The following is a 17,725-nucleotide window of genomic DNA, read 5'->3' as shown; positions in this document are numbered from 1 at the left end:
TGCATATTCCTATGTTGGGTGCACAGGTATTTACTAATGTTACATCCTTTGATGAATTGACTTTCTATCATTGCATTCCTTCTTTGTCTCCTGCTACAGTCTTTGGATTAAAGTGTATTTTGTCTAATGTAAGTACAGCTACCTCTGCTTACTGTTTCCATTTGCATGGAATGTCTTTTTCAATCCCTTCATTTTTAGTCTATGTGTATCTTTAAAGATGAAGTGAGTCTCTTGTAGGCAGAATATGTATGGGTCTTGTTTTCTTATCCATTCAGCCACCCTGTCTTTTGACTGAGGAATTTGGTCCATTTACATTTAAAATAATTACTGATAGGTATGGACTTAATATTGCCACTTTGTTAAAAGTTTTCTGGTTGTTCAGTATTTCTTGAATGAGTAAATGGATGAATAAATGAATGAAATATTTATTTTACTGAAAAACTTTTACCCTTTATTTATTCCCAAATCATTAGCAAAAAGTTTTAATTGAATAGAATGCTTCCCCCTTTCCCAAGTAATTACAATACAAAGGCAGTCATCTTGGAAAAATCATGCCTGAGTTTGCAACAAGGCTTTAAACCTAAAATCAGACCAACATAAACTGCCAGTGGTAACTTTGGTAACTTAAGCTAGCTGTGTATGTGGCCTAAAACATGGGACACTCATGATAGTTGTGGTCATTCATTCAATCATTCAACAAATACTAGTACTTACATATGCTGTGTATGTTGAAGCCTCCACTAGGAACTGGGGGGACACTGATCCCCAAAATGCTCCCTAATTGGGTTACTATTTAGTTGTGTCCTTCAGAATTTTGAAATTTCTGGGCTTCTGTCAGTCAGAAAGTGAGGATCAGGTTCCTTTTGTCTTTTGCATTAAGAAAGTAAAATCCCACTTTTACCTCTCCCCACCGCCCCAATTTTAGCAGTTTTAGTAATACTGATCCACGGAACTACTCCAATCTCCAATAGCTACTCCTGATGTATGTCCAAGTTCATTAGAAGGAAGTCTCCCTCCCCTTTGTTCTCTCTTCCCCAGCCAAGGACACCGAAGGGGAGGTTCACACTTAAACTGTTGTGGAAGGACCCCAAACCCACATCAGACATCCTGACTCCCAGGCCTGTGCACATGCTGTGCACCATCTCTGGCTAAAATCTGAGCTGCTTTAGCCACCTCTCAGGATGCTCAGGGCTCAGTCAGAAACTTGAGCTAAGTGAGGACAGCCCACCTCCAAGTGCTCCTTGTCTTCTTTTCACATTTTTTTCCATGGCTTCTGACACATCTTGGCCACCCATCATTTTCCATTTAGTTATGGGCAGCCTTCTTATCTTCAAAGTGTTTTCTTTTGCCTCACAGAGGGAAGCCTACCCCCAAATAAAGTTCTTGGTTTTCTGTGCGCACTGAGAACCTGTGCCAGGAGCCCAGCTGCTTTCGGACCATTGCCACCCAGCCTCAGCCTGCATTTCCGAGTTTCCACTACGGGAATAGATTCCTTGGAAGGAGACTTGCTTCTTTTGGGCCATGAGGCCCCGTTTCTGAGAGAGGAGACAGAGTGAGAAAGCCCAGGGGATAGTTGGCTCGGAGGTTCCATGAAAAAGGCTCTTCAGGGCTGGCTTGAACAGTGGTTTTGTGTGACAGAAGAATCCCTCAGTCTTTCTGGTTTTGGCCAAGGCTCCCCGCTTCTTTGTGGGATGTTGATGAATTTGTGCCTGGTTCCTCTCTTACGATTACCTCTGTGTTTACACTGTGCTGCCTCGGAGTCACTGCTGTATCTTGAATGCTCATTCAAGGAGAGTAACTCAAGGGCTGACAGCTGGTGAGGTCATTCCCCAGTCTAGCCAAGGCCCGTGTGCCATTACAATGAAGTAATAATGTATTTATAACACACCTAACCACTGATGGCTTCTATTGCTGTGGCTTTTCCCTCTGCATTTGCACAGATGTTTTTTGAGAACTCAAGAATTGGCCTCCAGAAACAACCTCCTAGCAAACAAACTCTGTCTGTTGACTCTGGCGGGTGCTTATAACGAGAGTTGTTAGCACGCTGGATTTATGTTTCAAATATCATTTTAATTTCTCAGGCAGCATTTTTACCACAAGATGTTAATTCACTGGTGCACTTGAATCTCATAGCCTTTCTCTCTCTCTCTCACTCATGTGTGTTCTCTCTCTCTTCTTTTTTAATGAAAATACGGACTTGGTTTCTAAAGAAATATTCTCAGTGCCTGATTCATCAAAACACAGTGTATGCATTTCCCATGGAATTTACTCTGAACTGTCATAATCTTTTTACTCGATAAATGACGTACCTTTGTGATTCATTAAGCCTCTCTCCTTAACCCCTCTAGTAGCAAGCACCCTTTGTCACACACAAGTCCTCTGCAATTAGTCCCAACAGGAGCAGTTGATCTTCCCAAGAGATAAAAGCTGCTTTTTAACATTTACCAGAAAATTATGGGAAAGCATTTAAAGATAATGGTGCACACACTAGGTTGACATCTAGCATGGAGATTCCTATGAGAAATATTAAGTCAGTCTTGTAAACCTTAATATTTCCTGATAGCAGTGGATTGAAGATAACACCTCTCATTGACACCACAGCTAGAATTCCAGATATTAAAAACAAACAAACAAACAAACAATTGGAGACTTTTGTTCTGATAATTTCATATTGTCCCTTCTCTTTCCTCTCCTACAATCACAATGCATTTTATTTCTGCTTCTCTGGAAGGCATTACTTTACGTAAAGTCATTCCCTTGGCCCACAAACCCCTCCCAACCCCCAATGCAAGCATAACAAGCATAAATATTTCTGAATTCATACACATCCTTTCTGGTTTTTTTTCACTGGCTCTGAAACAGGTGACATCAACTCTGGGACTTGAGACAAGAGGGTAAAACCCTTCCTTCTCTCCTTTGCCTCCCATACTCTCTGTAATCCAGTGTAGTTGGTTTTTGACACCCAGCCAGTCCATTGATGCTTCCTAACAGTTCCACAGCCTGCTTAATCCTGACCCTTGACTTCTTTGAAATTCTAGACTCTGTAGAGTACACCATCCTAGAGTTCCCCCCACATTGGTTTCTCTCCTTGCTGGGTCCTTTCCAACTTCTCTCTCAGTCTTTCTCTCTTCTTTTATTAACTGGTCAATCTTGGCTGCTTTCTGGCTCTGGCTCTGGCTCTACACATTCTCAAAGGCAATCTTTTTCTTTTTCTGTATTTATTTTTGAGACAGAGAGAGACAGAGCATGAGCAGGGGAGGGGCAGAGACAGAGGGAGACACAGAATCCCAAGCAGGCTCCAGGCTCTGAGCTGTCAGCACAGAGCCTGATGTGGGGCTCAAACTCACGGACTGTGAGATCATGATCTGAGCTGAAGTCGGATGCTCAACCGACTGAGCCACCCAGTCGCCCCAAAGGCAATCTTTTTCAACAGCCCCCAGTCCATGGTTTCAATCATATTTTTGTTTCCAGCTCTGACCTCACTTCTCTCTAACTACTGAACATGCACAACTCTGGATGTCTGGGAAGATGGGAATTTCCCATTCTTGCCTGGACTTGGCCTTTCCCCTCCTGCATTGGGTCCTCACTCATGGAACATCCTCACCCTCCCCTCAGGAGACCCAGTTATGAATTTTAGCATCATTTCTGTCACCTCCTGCCCCCTGCCCCCCAGTCCTTCTTGCACACGGGTCTACTCCTTCACTATATTGTGTTGATTCTTCCTCTTCACCATCATGAGAAACCTTGGGCTTCTGAAACAAACTTGCCATGCTCCACCCTGGAGACTGTGATTCACTACATCTAGGGTGGGGCTGGGCATCTGTGTTTTGATGATGCTCTGAGGGATTTGGACACATAGCCATGTGGGGGAAGCAAGGCTGCAGAGACTGGCTTTTCTTTCTGTTTCCACAGCACTGCCCAAGGTCAGGTGGGTCCCTCATCATCCTCCACCTGGGCTTTCCCATGCCTCCCTAGCTTCCTTCTTCCAATCAGACACCCTGCTACAGCCAGAGGAGTTTTCTAGACGCACATCCAGTCATGTCATTCCCTTGTTTAGAAATGTTGGCTGCTTATTTCCACCTTCAGGTTCCACACCCCTTATCGTAATTTATCATTTACTTTTGTCCCCTCTGCCTAGGCGCCTTGCTGGTAACCTTCCCGCTGTCAGGAAGGTGCTCCACCCCTTTCTGTGCTCTGTAGATCACTCTTGCAGCACATATATTAGAGGTGGAATAGTTTTTCCAAGTCCAGTTCCAGACCCAGTTCTCTCACCCACTGGGGGCAACCCTTCTTGGCCAGAGATACTCCCTGCTCTGTGTCTCCATAGTGCTGTGAACCACTCCTGCCTCAGGCCTGGTGCCTACTTGGTTTAGTGTATGTGTGTGTGCTGTTCCTGTCCCCACCACACACAGGTGAGGAGTCCCTTCAAGGCAAGTGCTGCAGCCCATTGCCCCCGATGCTCCCCTTAGTACCTGACAGTTAGTGGGTGCATGCAGGACCAGTGGATGTTCAGTTTTCTTGGAGACTTACATAGTATTGTTTCAAGGTAAAGCACAGGGCAGGGGGTTCAGTACAAAAAACTTAGAGACAATAAACATTATTTTCCTTTGTTAGAATCTTTTCCCTCTTAATGGCATACTCAGTATGTGGTAACTATATGTTGATTCCCTACTGGAATCACACTGGTGTGGAAGAAGTATAAGAACTCAGAGAAAAGAGGTTTCAAACCTGAGCCCGACCTTTTCCTTCCATGTGACCCTGGACTAGGCACTTGTAGCTCCTTCATCTGTAAATGAGGCTAATTATCCCAACTTTGCACAGTTGAAGTAAGAATGGAATGGGATAGCCTAAAAGAAAGCACCTGGCTTATACAGGATACCTAACTAATGTTATTTTCCCTTTCCTCTCCAGGAACCAAGGGGAACTTTTGTCAGTCAAATAGGACACCAAAGGACAGTCCTCAACTCCCAGAGTCAATCTGTCTTTCTCTGGTTTTGCCTGCCTTACCCCTCCCTCCTGCCTGCAGAGTCCTGTGTGTGGTGGTAAAGCCATGAATGGAAGGCACGATTTGGACTGACCTCAGAGAAATTCCTTAATCTCTTTAGACCTCAGTCTTTCCTTCTGTGAAATGGGATGATCTCATAGTTTTGTCATGGGGATTTAATGATACAATACACATAGAGCATTTAGTGCTGTGCATGACACAAAAGGGGTTAGTATATAGTAGCTATTATTATATGAAAAAGGGAGGCAAGAGAGCTATAAAATCCTAACTGAGCTGCCAATATTTTGGGACCTACCGAGAAAAGATATTCCTCTCTCACAGATCTTTCAGGTTGCCTTCTAGTGAATTAGGGTTTCATTTCACCACCTGATGGGAGAATGACTTAAATGCCTCTACTCTTTTAGTAAATTTTCATTTTGCTATGCAATTTAATGCAATTAATTATAGGCTTTAATATAATTATACTTATGTAATTAATAATCCAACTCAATTTAAATTGTCTTTTTTTTTTTTTTTTTTTTTTGCATAGAGTGTACCTCCTTACCCAAGCCATTGCTTCAGGCTTCTAGGAGAGAACTTGGCTTTCTGCTTCTCTTGAATTCTGGAAAATAGGAGGCAAGAACCCTCAAGGTATTATTGGGTCAACTCCCTTCTTAGATAATTCAAAGTTGAGGCTGCAAAGTGGCCTGTGTTTCTGATTGTATTCTCTTCTGACTGCTTTTACCTATGGGGAAAAAAAACACAGAGCCAAGTTCTAGTAGTCATCCAGGTGAAGCCTGAATGACTGGGTTTTGTGGGAATTCCTACATAAGCCACAGCAATCGCCTCCTTCCCATATGGACAAAAGCCATGTTACTTGGGCCTTTCCCTATGGGATTTGAAATCCTAGAAAAAATTTTTTCAAGACAGCCTAATGATGAGGAATTACTCAATAACTGTTAAAAATGAATGACATGGAAGAAAGATGGGCCAAGACTCATAGAACCATATTATACCACATTACATGTTGAACAACCTCTCTGCACTCCCAAATCCCATCTGGTATCCTTTAAAACCAAGGGTTAGCTTGTAAGTTAGATTGGAATGAATTTGATTTTGGAATGTCTTTTCCTGATTCCTGTTTCTCTGAAGGAGTAACCAGGCTTTGATCTATGGCCGGTACCGCCCAAAGCTTGTGTAACACTGCTCCCTATGGAAAGAGAATCTTCTCTTCCAGAAGTTGCACAGACTGAGGAAGGCCCAGAAATACTAAGGATTATTCATGAGCTCTATCATGGTGAAAGCTATTTTAAATCAATCAATATTTACTAATATTTACAGTTTCTAGCACTATATTTAAATAGTCTTCAGTAAAAAGCACTAAGCAGTCAAAGTAACCATATCAGTCATAGATATGCAACAATTTGCATTTATTCTCACTCATGCATCTGTGTATGCGCTCACATTGATGTGATTCACGCTGGCTGTGGCTGGGTATGCTTCAAGCTCCTGATTGGATCTAAGTATGCTCCATATGTTTCTAATATACCTTGGTTCAGTGGTTGCCCAAAACACACAGTCCAACCGTGAAGCATACCTCATATCTGTGCTTAGAGTCAGATTAATATAATATTATAATTTTATAATATTTTATATTATAATATAATTTTATGATATTATAATATAATATTAATATACTGCTGGCCAAGGAAGCACATTGCCAATCCCAAAGTTACATGGATATAACTCCACTCATCATAAGATCAAAGCAAGTCACAGGGTAGGGAATAGGGATAGAGAGGTGGGAGGGAGTGATTATTTACTGGATAATAATATATACTACCACAGTATCCTATTTACTCTATGTGTAGGGCAAGGAATTAAAACATATATACTTTTATTGTTATAGTTATATTGTATTTGAGCATACAGGTAATTATATAAATAATTTATATTTATAAATTTATATATATAAATATATAAATTATATATATATGAATATATAAATTTATAAATATAAATTTATTAAATAATTACCTCTATGCTCATATACAATATATTAAATAATTTACATTGTAAATCTTTAGTTTAGTGAGAGTATAGTAGAAGTTGAAGACAGAAGACCAAAATCTGCCTGTGATTTCCCAAGATGGTGATTTGAAAAATAAGTTAGATACCGTGAGTCTTAGGATTCCATTCTAAAATGCAGACAATCCTGCCTGGCTCCCCATATTTCCATGAAGATAAGGTGAAGTAATGATGGTGGAAGTACTTTAAAGTATAAAGTGCCACTGAAATTATTGGTTTTTGATCTAATTAGCAGAATGTGAACCCCTTAATCAAACTAGCACTAATTTTTCTAACAGAGGAAAAGGGAAGCTGATCTTGAGATAGAAAACTTGGGTTGGAACCTTGACTCCTTCCATTACATGGTCTTTATGCACCTCAGTTTTCTTCTCTGTAAAATGTGGATCATCAGGGGCACCTGGGTGGCTCAGCTGGTTGAGCATTTGACTTTGGCTCGCATCATGATCTCGTGGTTCGCGAGTTCCAGCCCTGCATCGGCTCTGTGTTGACAGCTCGGAGCTTGAAGCCTGCTTCAGATTCTGTCTCCCTCTCTCTCTGCCCCTCCCCCACTCATGTTCGGTCTCTCTCTCTCTCTCTCTCTCTCAAAAAATAAATAAACGTTAAAAAAATAATAAAATAAAATAAAATGTGGATCATCAGTTCTGCCTACCTCTAGCATTTTGGAGACCTCAATGAAAGAATGGATGAAAAACGCTTCCCAAACTGTTAAATGCCATGCCATGTGCAATAGAAGCTCAGAGCTTCATCTTCCGTGACACTGATGTCTACTTGTCATCTCCTAAGAGAGTGTCACAAAGGATTACAGGTTCAAAGTGATTATTCTTTACATGCAAATGTAGGTTGGGAAGGAGAAGTGGTTTTTGAGCTAACAGTTTAAGAAAAACGGTGTCATAAATCTGAAGACAGAAAAATACATCCTCTGGTGGAGTGGGCAGCCTTTGGAGGAAGTTGAAAACTGAGATTTTCCTCTGGGAGAAGGTAAGCAGGGGGCTACACAAGTGCCACAGGGCCTGTTGTATGGGCATCTTATTGGAGGGGACTCGGGCTGTATTCCAACTAGCTCTCTAGATCTTCATCACCTCTGAGTTTCAACCAGCGGACTGAACTCAAGGGAGGAAGGTGAAGCTAGTGGTTAAGAGTGGGGGAAGATGGTTCTGGATTTATATCCTATTGTGCTAATTACAGTGGAGCAGTACGATTTGGGGAAGATTACTTAGTCTATCTGTACCAGGTTTTCTTGTCTGCGATATGGGGATAAGCATCAGTGCCTAACTACCAGGGAGTGTTAGCAACTGACTGATAGATAATATGACCACATATCCCCTGTAGCCTCAGGGCCATGCATGGCAGGTCTGAAGGAAGAGCAGAAATAGATTTTTTTTCTTGGAAATCTTTCTTACTGTACTTTCTTGGACTAAAATAATTGACTGGCTAGGGCCCCAGTGTGGACCATCATACAGGATGAACCTCCATCTTCGGGAGCTTCCTCTAGGTTCCCAATTTAGCTCCCCTGGGAAGACTTTAAATATCAAGATGTCCACACTATATTCCAGGCCAATTAAATAGTAATTGCTGGGGGGTTTGGTACAGGCATCATCATCTTCTAACGCCCACTGCCACCTCTAGATGATTCCCATGTTCAGACAGGCTCAGAGCCACTGTCCTGATACAACAGGCAGCTTCTTCCCATATGGTTAAGAGCACAGGGCTTTGGAATTAGACACATCTGGGTTTGAATCCTGGTTCTGCTGCCTAATAGCTGGTGACCTTGGACCTCAGTTTTTTAATCTGTAAATGGAGACCACAGTCCCTGTCTCATGAAGATGTGCAAATATGAAATAACAAATGTCACACAACTGGCATCTAATGAGTGTTCAAAAAAGTTAGCTATCGTTATTAAAAGAGGCCTTTTCTGAGCAATCACTGCACTTTGTCTCCCCTCTGACACCTTTCTACCTTCTACCCTGTTACCTGGTTTTATTTCCAATGTAACATATAAGGCAATCTTAAATCATTTTAATTTATCTCTTTGTTGTAATATGGGTATCATGTCAGGGATGTTGTCTTGATTGCCTCTGTGTTCTCAGTACCTACAACAGAGTCTGGCACACAGTAAGCCTTACAATAAACACTTGACTGATTCAGTGAATGAATGAATGTTACCTGCCTTTACCAAGTCTGATCCAAATAGTCTCCCCTCCTGTCCATTTAAGAATTTTTAGCTATTGAGTTCCCCTTAAAAGAAATACTTGATTGCAACTGTAATAAAAAAAAATCTAGAAACTCATGGCTATTGGCATAGCATAGTTCTGGAGGGAGTTCTGGGAGAGGGCTGCTTCTAACAGCCCTTCCCCTTTTGCTGCCCTGGAGGCTGGGGAGAGCACACCTGCTTTTCTTTTTCTCCCTGATTGACTGCAGGCAGGGAGATTTGGGAAAGGCTCCCCTTCCCCCAAACTGAACTCCATCCCAGGTCACTTGGCTGGGGGTGGGGGCTGAAAAGCAGGCATTGTTTTCTCTCCCACCCTCCATGTCTTCCACCTGTCCCCTCAGGAGCCAGCCTAGATCTATCAAACATTCACTCACCTTTTGTTAACCCTTGAGCTCTTCAGAGCAAACAAGCTTCTTAAAAAGGAAGAAATGCTTCCAGGCAGTTTATGTGAATACTTGCAGGCAAAACTTACAAGTTTGTGCTCGTTGGTAAACTCAGGTGGATTAGTTTTATAGCTGATTTAACCCCAAGAGGAGGGTCAAGGGAAGTTAAGGCTATTGAATAATCACACTTTGAAGGTGGCTTCCATCAGGCCTTAGATGAGCGCTCCAGATTGTACACTTTACACTTGGCCATGACTGAAACTCTAAACGGAGCTTTTTTTTCTTGGATCTAATTACAAATCGGGGAAGGACTCCAAAATATACTTTGTGAAGAACAACCTTCAGTTTTACAAATGTGGAAACTGAGGCTCATAGAGTTTAAACCACATGTGCAAACTCTCCGAACTGGTTACTGTGCAGACTCAATACTGGAATCTCAGTCTTTCAACCCCTGTTTCCCTCAAGTGTCTATGACATCTGTCCTCATTATTTGCTAAAAAAAAACAAAAAAGAGCAGACAGATGAGAGACTTCAACATCTTCACTGAAACAGAGAATAAAGGGCCTGGACCTTCTAAAAAGCTGAAGTTGAAAAGTAGGAAGAAAGGACAAAGGTTTGAACAAAGCAAACCGCTCGGATGAGTGTCTGAACCTTGAAGTGACTCTCTGACCAACCCAGCGGCAGAGTATTCCCCCTCCCTAATGAACATTCTAGCCTGTGTGGGAAAACAGAGTTTATTGTTGTTATTTGTTTCCTTGTTGCCTAGAGCCATACTTGGGTATGGAGAATTTGTACTTGTCGGAAATTCAATAGAACCTTTAATATTTCATTTGAGTGAATCTCTAGGAAGGTTGGGACTGCGCAAGGGAGTGCTGAAGATAATGTGAGCTAAGCCAGGCACGTGTTTGCTGTGTTTTGCTTTCTTTACCTCATACTACACACCTGTATTTGCTGCTTTGTTATGTCAATGACTTTTTTCTGGATAAGAAAATGTACTGTATTCTTTGCTACACATGCATTATTTAGGATGAGGTAGTTGTTTAGGTCAGTGCATTTACAAAGTGCTCTAGAATCATTTTTGTATTCTTTCCTGAGCCACCATGAAGAGCAGTGAAACACAGACCCAGAGACAGAAGACTTTAAACAGTTGCACAGCAATCTGTCATCCTAACCAACATAAAAGGCAAGCTGATTAAATCATTTTATGAGTTCCACTGATTCATGTTATTTTGGGGTCTATCAGAAAGGGGGATTTTATTGGTAAAATCTTATTATTCCTGGAAAGAGATTATCCTATGATTCCTCTTATTCTTCGAAAATACAAATAACCAAAATTGACTCATGAAGAGCAGTAACCAAAATAGAGCAATAAATGAGGAGTAAGTTCAAAATGCTGTTAAAGAATTACTTTTGAAAGAGGCTTGAGCCCAGATTATCATTCCAAGTGATATTTTTCAAAGTTTTAATGAAAATTCCCATTACATATAATATGTTGGAAAGCAAAAGAAGAAAACCATTGTAATTGATTTTTCAAAACCAACATATTTCTGATACAGAAACTTCACAAAAATGGCATTAAAAAAGTCACAAATCACTCTCACTCATGCATACTGAGAATATTTCTAAATAAAACACTAGTAAATTGAATCAAGTAGTGTATTAAAGAATGATTCACTATGAAAAAATAGAGCTTATTAAGCAAATTAAAAATGTTTTACTATAGGAAATCTAATAGGTCAAAAAAGAAAAAAAATGACAATTCCTACAGATTATGAAAAGCTAAGATTGAATATTTGTTAATGATTCTTCAGAACCCTCAATTCCAAAGAATAAAGGGAATTTTCCTTCATTTTGTGTAGAAAATCTAATTCAAACCAAGAGACAATGCAAATTGTGAAGGCAGGATAAGAAAGACATTCTTATTAAAGTTAGGAACAAGGAAAGAGGCTTTCTATCACCAATTGTATTTACTATTATTCTGAAATTTCTGACAAATGAAATTGATGATAAATAATGAATGCACTTATTGGAAAGAAGCATAAGAGGTATCATTATTTGCACATTACAGAAATGTCTACCAAGAACAAATAAACAAGTTCAAAATATACATTAAGCAAAAATGCACTAATAATAGAAAAATACTTAGAAAATATAGAGCAAAAAAAGATTATATTCACAATAATACCAATTAAACTGTCCAGGAATAAATTTGCAGGATAATTTCTGATGTGTTTGGGAGAAAAAAAACCTACAAAACTTCACTGAGCGTTATAAAAGAAATGTGACTAAATGAAGTGGCATTAGTATATCCATATATTTGCTGATTCAATATTACAAACTTTCAATTTCCCTAAAGTAACATATGTTTAATGTAATTAACAAGAGTCGAGATTATAATTCTCATTTTGGAGGCAAGAGTTGACAAAATGAAACTAAAATTTATCTGGAATAGCAAATGGATAAAAATCCTCAAGAAATTTTGAAAAACAGAAAGCAATGGTATAAGAGAATTTTATTATTGTAAAATTAAAATATTCTAATACTGTGCAATATAATACCAGTACACAAATTGAGAAATGAATCTCTGGAAGGAAATTATATTTAAGAAAGATGACATTTCAAATTAGTAGAGAAAGAAAATACCTTTTGCGAAGGTTTCTCTGAGAGTTGATTATTTGAAAAAGTATTACAAAATAAATGATAATCTGATTAAAAACTAAATGTAAATATGACATTACATGACAGCTAGAGAAAGATAAATATCTGATTTTGGGATAGAAAAGAATTTTTGTCTATTAAATCACATTGGAAAAGATTGATGGTGTTGACTATGAAAATTTAACAGCTTCTGTATGTAAAAAACATTGTCAAAATTAACTTTTTTAGAACTTTACCTGAGTGGTCTTAAAAACCTGCTCAGAACCAGCTCTGTGTGAATAGCCTTTGCCTTGGGACATTTGTCAGAAGTTATCAGCAGCAATTGTTTAACACTACAACTTCCTGTGGCAGGAATAACTACTGAAGACAGCAATTTAAAAAACTTAAAGGTAAGGCTAAAAACTTAAAAGTAAAAATTGGAGGGCAGGACGTCCATGTCCACAGAGGATTTGAAAAGCTTCAGCATATTCTTGGGAATCAGGATGGTGACATGCATAGGAAAGGTGTGTGCATGCTGAAAAAAGACCTCAAGAGATCCTAATCTTTCACTTCTGGCTGACCTTGAGGCCAGAAGTAAAGAGGAAGTAAAGGCCAAGGCAGAGTGTCAACTGCCTGAGTGTTGTAGGTGTGCCTCAGCATGCACAAAAAGCCTCTTGACAATGGCTGGAGGACTTAACTATTTAAAGGCATTTGAGAAATGTTTGCCTGATCATTAACTGACCACTAAGATAATCAAGCTGAGACTTCAGTAGCTACACATAACAAAGAATACAGACTATTTTATTTTATTTTAATTTTATTTAATTTTCTTTTATTTTAGAGAGAGAGAGCATGAGTGGGGGAAAAGGGCAGAGAAAGAGAGAGAGAGAGAGAGAGAGAGAGAGAGAGAGAGAGAGAGAGAGAATCTTAAGCAGACTCCATGCTCAGTGTGGAGCCCAATGTGGGGCTCAATCCCACAACCCCATGATCCCTGGGATCATGACCTGAGGTGAAATCAAGAGTCAGATGCTCAATCATTGAGACACCCAGGCACCCCAAAAATACAGACTTTACAGAATGTGTTCATAAAAGCCGCTAAAAACACAGCAACAACAAATAACAGTGACAATTAATTGAAGATGATGGAATCCAAGTTCCAGATTTCCTACATTATATAATCTAAATGTTCACCAACAAAAATTTATGAGTCTTAAATATAAGAGCTCAAATTATAAAACTCTTGGAAGAAAATATAGGCTTAAGTCTTTATGACCTTGGATTAAACAATGGTTTCTTGGCTTTAACACCAAAAACAGAAGCACCAAGAGAAAAACATAGATAAACTGGACTTCATCAAAATTAAAAACTGAATTTCAAAGGACACCATCCTAAGGAATGGGAGAGTGACTGCTAATGTACACAGGTTTCTTTTTGGGGTGATGAAATGTTCTGAAATTAGACAGTGATGATGACTGTACATGTGATTAAACTAAAAACCACTGAACTGAATAAAGGATTGTAGGAGGAACCGTTGGAATAAATTTCATTTCATTATAGTTGTGTCTCCCATATCACCTAATCACCCACTCAGTTTATCTTTTTAATCTGCTCACATTGTTACTGTCTAAAACATAAAGAATAAAATCATCAAAAAGAAAATTTCCAGCAGTTAATACCATATGTTAAACTGAAGTCAACTCCTGATTAGTGCATATGTACTGAAGTATCCTAATCCAAGTAGCAAGTTATCCCTAAAAGATTCATGTTCAATTTCAACGCAGAAATACAAGAGAAGGAGATGGCTAGAACATCTGAAATGATGAAGTTAGCATCTCTTTTTTTTTAGAGGCCAAATGGGGAACAGTTGCTTTTAAATGGCTGGAAAGCTCTGTACAAGTATTTTATCAGTTCTAATTCTTAGAAGTGACTCACTTGTTATGAACCCACTTAGGCTGAAAAACCCACTTGGAATGAAAAGAATTGGGCAAAGCAGAAGAGAGAAAGGAGAGCAACAGCCCAGGACCACTCATCCCTATGCTTTATTAATAGCCTGGTTAGGAGAGAAGTAGAGTTAATAATAGAACTAACCTAGTGCAAACCACAGTTATAATTGTATATTTGTAGTTGCAGCCTATTAGCTAATGATTTGTTAGTTTTATTGAGTTCGTTCCACAGTGTACATTTGGCTCTTCTCAGTTATTTACTTTATCTTTATGAAATTCCCACTCACCTGGCTTTTTGTCCACCACACTAAACTGACCAGTATTTTTCAATTTCCTTTTTCTCTGTTCCTGATCACTATATATTGTTCTCCTTTCTTATCTATGGTTTTTTTTTTTTTATCAACTTCATTCAATTTCATTGCTTTGAATACAAGTCTGTACCTTGATGACTCTCAAATGCATATGTGTACCTTGGTCCTCCAACAATTGCCTCTTAGACAGTCACACTTGATATTCAATAGAATTTAACCCTTAATGTGTCTAAAACAGAGTTATTAATTCCTGTCCCACCAGATATGAATGCCCTCCCCCTCTGTATGTCAGTAAATGGCACTGCCAGTCACCCAGTTTCTCTTACCACAGACCTAAGAATAATTCTTTATTTCTCTTTTCTCACACCCATATCAGCAAATCCTATTGACCGTGCCTCTGCTGTGACCCCGTTTTCCCCACCTGCACTGCTACAACTCTAACTTAACTGCCGCCACCTCTTACTCTGATAGCTATAAAATATCAACTGGTACAACCTCTTTTGAAAATTGTTTATCAGCATCTACTAAAGCTGTGTATGTATCATACCCTATGACCTAGCATTTCAACTCCTGTATATAAACATAGCAGAAATGCATACATACATTCACCAAATGACATGAACTAGAATGTCATTATTCATAATAGCCCCTAACTGGAAACTTTCCAAATGTCCATCTGTAATAGAATAGATAAATTAATTTATGGTGTAATCACAAAATTGTATACTACACTGCAATGAAAATAAATAATTCATGACTACATATAACAATATGGATAAATCCCATAAACATAAGGTCAAACTAAAGAAAATTGACAGTAACGAGAATATACAGTATGGCTACATTCATACAGAGTGTAAAAATATGTAAAACTAAGCTATCCTTTTAGAAGTCAGGATACCCCTGGAAACTGCATGTGTGTGAAGAGGTGACTAAGCGAGAAGCAACAATTCTGGGGTGCTGGTGATGCTTCTTGTTTTGGGTGCTAGTTATATGAGAATGTTCAGTTTGTGAAAATTGATCAACTTGAATACTCGTGTGCAGTTTCTGTATGTATACTGTATTTCAATGAAAATGTTTTAAAAATGCAAATAAAAACCACAATGAGATATCACCCTACACCTGTCAGAATGGCTAAAATCAAAAAGACAAGAAATAGTAAGTGTTGGCAAGGATGTGGAGGAAAAGGAGCCCTCCTGCTCTGTTGGTGGGAATGTAAATTGATGCAACCACTCTGGAAAACAGTATGGAGGTTTCTCCAAAAACTAAAAAATAGATATACCATATGACTCAATAATTCCACTATTGCGTATTTACCCAAGGAAAATGAAAACACTAATTTGAAAAGACATATGCACCCCCAAGTTTACCGTGGCATTATTTATAATAGCCAAGATACGGAGGCAACCTAAGTGTCCATCGATAGATGAATGAATGTGGAAGATGTGGTGTACAAACACACACACACACACACACACACACACACACACAAATATTATGCAGCCATAAAAAAGATGAGGTCATGCCATTTGTAACAACATGGATGGATACAGAGGGTGTTATGCCCAGTGAAATAAGTTAGACTGACAAAGACAAATATCATATGATGTCACGTATATGTGGAATCTAAAAACCAAAACAAATGAATAAAACAAAAAGCAGAATCAGACCAATAAATCAGAGAACAAACTGATGGCTGCCAGAGGTAAGGTGGTTATGGGGATGGGCAAAATGAGTGAGGGGGAGTGGGAGATACAGGTTTCTGGTTATGGAATGAATAAGTCACAGCAATAAAAGGCACATCATAGGGGATATAGTCAATGATACTGTAACAGTGTTGTAGGATGATAGATGGTAGCTATCTCACCAGCAGAACATATAGAGAAGTTGAGTCACTATGTTGTACATTTGAAACTAATGTACCATTGTGTGTCAACTATAGTCAAATTTTAAAAAATTTCCTAAAAAATAATTCACAGGCATAAATGTAAGAGGTAATACTATAAGACTCTTAGAAGAAAATATAGGCATATATCTTCATGACCTTGGGTTACATAACAGTTTTAAAAATGTGACACAAATAAATTGGACTTCACAAAAACTTAAAATTTTTGTACTTTAAAAGACATAAAGGAGAAGACAATCCACAGAATGGGAGAAAACATTTGCCAGAAACTTCTATCAAGAATAAATAAAAGATTTATACAAATCAACAGTAAAAACAACAATCCAATTAAAAAATGGCAAAGGGTTTGAACAGACCTTTCTCAAAGAATATATACAAATGGGCGATAAATGCATAAAAGACGCTCCACATGATTTGTTAGGGAAATGTCAGTCAAACCCACAACGAGATCCACTTCAGACCCACTAGGATGGTTATAAAGTAAAAAATATAGTATTGTATAAAGATTAAAAATAACAAGTACTGGTGAGGATGTGGATAAATTTGGACACTGCTGTGAGAACGTAAAATGATGCACTTTGGAAAACAGTCTGGCATTTCCTCAAAAAGTTAAACATAGAGTTACCATATGACCCAGCAATTCCACTCCTGAGTATATACGCAAGATAACTAAAAACATGTGCCCACATAACATCTTGTGCAAAAATGTTCATAGTAGCATTATGCATAATAACCAAAGTGCAGAAACGCAGATCTCCATCCAATGAGGAATAAACAAAATATGGTACACCCATACAATGAAATATACTCAGCCATAAAAAGAAATGAAGTAGTGATACAGGTAACAGTATGGATGAGTCTTGAAAACATGATGCTAAGTAAAAGAAGCCAGACACAGAAGAATAACTATTGTATAATCCCATTTATATGAACTATCCCCCAAAGGAAAATCTCTACAGTTAGCAAGTAGTTTTGTAACTATCAGGATAGAGAGAAAACAGTTTGGAGAGGGACCCTTAATGGGTCAGGATTTATTTTTAGGGGAGGAGGGATAATAAAAATGTTCTGAAATTAAACAGTGGTAATGGCTGCACAACTCTGAATATAGTAAAAACAACTTAATTGTACTTTAAAATGGTGACTTTTTCAGCATATGAATTTTATTTCAACAAAGGTGTTCCTCTAAAAATATCCTATGAAATATACTGCTTTGAGTGAATCAAATGAGCAATAATAATAATAAAAAGATAATAGCCAGTGTGGA

This window comes from Leopardus geoffroyi, chromosome A3, assembly GCF_018350155.1.
Source record: "Leopardus geoffroyi isolate Oge1 chromosome A3, O.geoffroyi_Oge1_pat1.0, whole genome shotgun sequence".
Classification (NCBI taxonomy): domain Eukaryota; kingdom Metazoa; phylum Chordata; class Mammalia; order Carnivora; family Felidae; genus Leopardus; species Leopardus geoffroyi.
Note: the sequence above shows the minus strand (reverse complement) of the source record.